Here is a 6,467-nt window from a genome sequence, read left to right as displayed (position 1 = left end):
ACTCTTTCAGCCCATTTAAAACCAAACTCCTGTTCTACTACTGAATAGCATACGCACCTTTACGTGCATTTCCATAGGAAATAACGTAATAGGCTGACCAGAAGACAACTGTCTGAGCAACCCACTGCCCTCGTGACAGAAAAGCGGGGATAGAGCTAAATATGTAATATACTTGTGCTGTACTTTATGCCATTATGCGTAGCTTCAGAGGCTCTTTGCCCTTCATGATACATCAATTCCTTTGGGAGGTTATTTATGTTCCCTATTTAGTAACTTCTGGTGGGGGGGATGGAGCACTGGCCCTGGCATCAAGTGATTTAGTTGTCGCTTGACTAAGTCATTCGTCTGCTCCATAGGTCTGATCCGGCCAGCGTCCTTCTCTGACCCAGTTCCTCCGTCGCTAAAATCACAACGTAGGCACTTGTTTGTTCCATGAGACGCTTTGTGACAGGAAGGACTGTAGGAGAGGAAAATGTCGGTTTCTAACAATATACGGAATTCTCAGGCATGGCTGTCCTGCCAGTTAAAATGCTCAGCACTTACAAAGGTCTGTGAAAAGTTAGAGCATTTTGTAACCACTAATTAATATGCCTGCCATATTTTGGTGGAGTGGCTGAACACTGCCCTCCCTGTGAGCAAACGCAGCAGTTAATAGCTTTGCTTTCAGATGCACTCACTGATCGTCCCAATTTGCTTTTCAATTCAGTAGGAACCTGGTCCCCAGTCAGTCAGAAGGTGCTTTAAACAGAAACCCCAAAGACAGTGCTGGCCTGAGTGCCTTGCCGGAGGCAAAACCTGGTGAATTAGAAATAAAGATTTGAATGGATTTAAGAGCTCCTGATCTGCTCGCTCTGACTGCAAGTGCACAGCAAATAGGCAGCTCGGGAGTGAAGGTCAGGAGGGGTAAGAGGCTTTGCAGATGGGTAAATGAGCCTTAGCCAAGATGTAGCAATCCTGAAGTTTGTTGGTTCTTTTTTTCCTAGAAGAAGTGTGATTCCTTAGAAGATTTCTGTGTGGTGTGCTTGGTCTGAGAGCAGCTATGCATAAGCTCTTAAGAACTATTAAGAGAGGAGAAATATTTTGGGGGTATTTGCTGAGCTGGGAATGTTTGAGCACCCTGAAGTTAATATAAACTGTTTCCTTTTTCTGATCGCTTTGAGAACAAGGGGAACATGAATTAACTCTGTCTGCCAAATCCTGGTTCAGTGCACTAACCATTAGCACATCTTCCTTCTCGCTGTGTGCTCATCTTTCTGCTTGGTGCAGCACTTGCACCCGAAAATGGAATAAGTCTGCTCCCTGTCCTGCTCCTCCAGAGTCTGTGGCTTGAATGTAACCCTGTACCTTGTCCTGGTGACAACAGTTTGTTCCTCTCATTAGTTTTCTCTGTAGAGTCCCCTGGCACATCTCACTGACACAGAAAGGAATGCTCTTGGGAACCTTTGAAAGGGATGAGAAATTAAGATTCACGATAATAAGATGTTGCGTTGCAAAGTGCAGACTGGAGGTCACTGCTGCGGCGGATGACATGTGCATGCATTTTAATTTGCAAGTGTCTCTGCTTGTCCCTGTCCCTGAAGGCTAGCTTTCCTCCTTCTCATCTTCGAAGAAAAAATCAGAACTGCTCAGGAAAAAAAGAAGTCAGCCAAGAATCTGTTCTCAGTGAGCATAAATGAGATGACTGATGATTGTACAGCCTTGCAAATTTCTGAGTTATGTTTCTCTAAGATGGTGATCAATCAGGCACTCACCATACGCATGGCCTTGTCCCAGCTGCAGCGTATCCCCCTCCTAGCGCAAAGCAGCCACAAAGCCACCTTTCTACAAGCCTCTCCCGAGGCAGGACCTGAGGTGGAGGAAGGGGCGTTAGTGTTCCCCACCCCTTCATTAAGCACTTTACCATATTGCTGGGAGCTAAACCAGGGTTGTCCAGTCCCTGAATGAGGAGGACACTGGGAAGTGCTGAGCAATTGGCCCAATTCGGCCCAGCTCCAGGTATGGCCCTGCACGCTCCCAGGCTCCCACCAAAGCTCTGCCATGGTGCTTGGCTTATTGGGAGCCATTATGGGCAAGTGCAGCGCCTGAAATCTGCTGTACCGCCTCTCAGAGATCCAAGCTGGGCATCCCTCCCCACACAACAGAAACACATCTTCTGAGGAAACCATGTTTAGAAGAACAAAGTTTGTTTGCTGTTTTTTTAAATGAGATTATGCATAAAACATACAAAAGATACATACATTACTGATGAAATTATAATGAAAACTGAAATCACACCAGGATCAATGTAGTAGTATTTTCCTTGAAGTTTGTTATATATTTCTTGGATCCAGTAATAGACTTAACCATTCCCATTCAGTAATAACGCGTAAACTATCCTAACATCTCACTCAGCTATTTACATTCTTGTAGGCATGTCAAGAACGTTAGAGGCTGGTATGAGAAGAAACCCTTCTCTGAATAGGAAGTTTCTGAGTAATACCGAGACAGTTTTAGGAGGATTTTCTGTACCAGTGGCTCATTATTTTTAAAGTTAGTTTTGTGACTGGCAGAGAAACTGCCCTGGAGATTTTCTCTGCAAACTTTCTGAGTTGTTCGAAGGGCTAATTGAGATGGGAGTTTCCAGTTCTGTTTCTGGAAAGCTTTACCTCTGGCATAACCCAGGGCATAAGCCAGCTCATTTTGTGCTGCTTCGGATCCAGCCGGGAAAGCAACAGCAGAGGTGGACGCTCCCTGCTCAGGGAATGGCTCAGGGAGACGCTGTTCTGGAGCCAAGGCACGGGGAGCGCTTGACCCTTGCGGTGCGAGAGAGTCAGAGCAGGGCAGGATGCCTTGGTGGAATCCTTTTTCATGGTGCAATGAGAGCTGCTCATCAATGTCCACTTCCTTTCTGGCGTTCAGGGGCAGTGGCTCCGTGGAAGGTGAGGAAGGTGGCCTTCCTTCTGCCTGTCATATCTAGCTGGAGCTAGCCAGATCCAGCTGCTTGTGTCACGGCATCTGTGCATTCAGGGCTGGATGCTGCGAAGCCTCCTATGAACACCCTCGCATCCCCCAGGACTCAGCACAGACTGATCTTGCCTGAGTCTGCATCCTAGAGGAGAGCAGATGCTGAGCAAGATTCATACCAAGTGTGGAGTACAATAAAAATATGAAGTATCCACATCAGTTCATTCAGATAATGTCGGGATTTTTTGCAAGAATCTTCATAATGGGAGGGAACATTTTTTTGTGCATGGGATTTCAGTATTTAACCTAGGAGGAGTTTGTTTTTCACTTAGTTTTGGGACCAGACTAATTCCTGTTTTAGACTTGGAAGCCCTCCTTCTGCAGGGGTAGAAAACCCCACATATCTTGTAAAGGAGTTTTTTGAGGCCAGTGGGATTTCTATTTGAGTGAGGAATGAAGGACTGGGTATTCAATGGGATGATTTTGGGAAAATTGCAATAAAAATTATATCCTAAAGCAAATGAACACATCTACAATCCCCTCAATATGACTGAATGGTGATAATGCATGTCAAAGTCAAGTTTATGAGCCTGTGATCAGAGATCTCAATCGTATATAGAATGAACTGAGCTGTTCATGAAGCTTGAGAACTGAACTGCTAATTGAATGTGTCTTTGTTTTGTTTATGTTTGATATTAATGCCTTTTAAGAGCAGACAATTTATAAAGCAATAAATTATGCTTTACAGTTGTAATTTATTCCAACCTCAAATAAAACATGTTGCATTTACTTTGAGTTCACAGTGTTCCTTATGAATCATTCACACAGCAGTCAGGACCTGCCTGCGTGTGCTCAGGGAGCCCCTTCCCATCCCTCGTTTCTGTGATGGGGTAGGAAAGCTTGGGGTGAGTGTTGTGTGTTTGCGAGGTAAAACAAATGTTTCATTGCTAGATCAGGCTGGCGTCAAAGGCTTCTGTGAGGTTTTCTCCTGCTCATCCACTTCAGTATGGACCTGATTCATGACAGGAAGGTGACAAAAGCTGCCACCACTTGCTGGGGAGCTCTGCAGGGAGGGTGGGCACCAATCTATGTGCCAGAGGATGGTGTCAGTAGCGCAAGATCAGGTGGCCTCAGCACCATCACTCCCAAAGGTTGTTGTTATGGGCTTTGTAAGATAAAGTTATGCATAAAGCATCAATGTCACAAATATTACAAGCAAGTTCCCATGTTGGCCTAAAAAAGGAGAGGGTGGTTTTCTTAGGGACTATGATAAAAAATAGTCTCATTAGCTCTTCAGGCTACTGGGAGTATGAGGACATCGGTTGACTCTTTATCACCCAGAGCTGGCTTGAGTCTAGCACCTTCCCAGCTGCATGGCAGGGGACAGTGAGGTACCATGTGGTGGTACAGGACCTGGATTATACAGTTGAGTAGCCTATGGTGGTGGTGGTCACTTAAGAACACCCTGATGGGTGACTAAAGGCCCGTCCCCTGTGCATCCCTTCCAGCTACTGCGGCCCCTCAGAGGGAGACCACCAACAGAGATCAAACCAGGATGCAAGCCATGAGAAATGCATTTTGGGGGGTCTGTGGGGGTCTGTAGGACCACACTAGGGCTCACGCATCAGACCAGGAGGAGACAGGCTCTATTGTAGTGGGGGAGGTGAGCTGAGAACTGCGAGATTGCACCTGAGTTCTACTTTTCTTGGTAAGACATGCTTTGGTGTCTGCTCTTTGGAGAGCATTCCTGATTTCCAATCAGGCCACCAGAGGACTGGCGCCATGTGTTCTCTGTGAAGTGCTGGAGCCCTAAGCCTCTGCCCAAGGCTTAAGTATTCCCAGAGGAGATGGGACAACAAGGCTCATATCACGGGAGCAAAATGGACTCGGGAAATATTCAGGACAGAGGTGTTCAAAGACTTCCCACAGCTGAAATTTTCTGGTAAGTGGGGAATATCTGGAAGAACACCTTATGCTGTCTCTCTATGGCCTTATTTCTGATTATGGCTCATTCTGCAACACCTGCTTTGTATTTTTTAAATTAGTGTCTTTAACCTTATGTAAATGAGACCATCTACAAGAGGGTAACAGTGTCGTATTAAAAATAGTGCACCCACCCAGTGCAAGTTTGATGTGTATGAGCAATCTGTTTTTAAACAGGTAATTAAAAAGGGAGAAAGAGATTGTGATGGTGGCTGATACAGAGCTGAGGAGCCAGCTGGGTCCTGGGGCTGATCCCCCAGTGGGAAACCAGGCCAGGATGAGGGCTGGGAAAAAACAGTCCAAGAAGGCCCATGGGAGGAGCCGTGTGTTGGAAAAAGGGAATAACGAAACCTGTCTTGGACATAATTATGCAACGGCACATTACTTTTCTTCTGTTGTCATCAAACATATAGAGGCAAGCTGGCCCTGACATAGGATTTGTGCATTTGTAGGATAACATGAACAAAAAAAGAAACAAAAATGTTCATTTATTCATCAATTTTAGCATGAAAATTGTCATAGAATTTATTTAGATTGAAATGCCTTTGACACTGAGTTTATATTTGTTGTGCTTCAGAGACACACTTCAAATAGATCAGATTCATGATGCTTTTCATAAAGATTTGGGTCTTTGGAAAGCAGAAATTATTTTCACCATGAACGATAAGCAAGTTATTGAAGCAAACCTAAACTATTTAATATTGAAAACAAGCCAAAAATGCACTGATTCTCTAATAGTCTTGTCCTCTGTATCTCAGTTCAAATGTTTTTCTCCTCAGTGATAGCACACTATGCTATAAATACATGAAGTTTATTAGAGACTTCTCTATCAGATGGTGTTTCCTGTGCTGGTGTGTTTGGAGATCTCTATCTTTATTACAAGCATTGCACTAGGTCTTCCTTCCCACCCTGTTATCCTGCTTTCTGTCCCCGCCGGGATGGGAGCAGTGCTGAGGCATCCAGGTGCTGGTGCCCTCCTTCCCAGGACATGTACGGCAGAAACGTGCGTGTGAGCAGAAGAAGTCCCAGAGGATCCCATGGCCAGAGGATCCCATGGCCAGACCCTGCGAATGTTTTTTTATAGGCAGTCAGCAAACACCTTTAGGAAAATTAAGAAATAATATTTGCACAGCCGATATAATCAGTAGCTAACAAGGTACTACTGCAAGGTACTGAAGTGCAGCAACCAGCAGTGATAAAGCTGGGCTTTGTCAGGTGTACGCTCACAGTAATGGGACATTCTTGCACTGAGCAAACGTTTCTCACTATCAGTTTATACCTGCAATGCCAGGGTGGTTTAAAAGTTATAGTGCTTATACTTGTGAAAAACAAATGATCCTCATTTAACCCCAGCAAACGGTCATCAGAAGCACACAGCTGCTTTTCATAATGTCCTTTGGAGTATTTCTAGGTAACCCATAAATATAATAGATATAATAAATATAATAGATATAATAAATAACCCATGCTTTGTCTGAGCTCTGCTATTCAACCAAAAATCCCTTTATATCCAGTATGATACGGCAGCCACAGAAACAAAA

The sequence above is a fragment of the Charadrius vociferus genome, unplaced genomic scaffold (genome assembly GCF_000708025.1).
Source record: "Charadrius vociferus isolate BGI_N301 unplaced genomic scaffold, ASM70802v2 scaffold363, whole genome shotgun sequence".
NCBI classification, from domain to species: Eukaryota; Metazoa; Chordata; class Aves; order Charadriiformes; family Charadriidae; genus Charadrius; species Charadrius vociferus.
Note: the sequence above shows the minus strand (reverse complement) of the source record.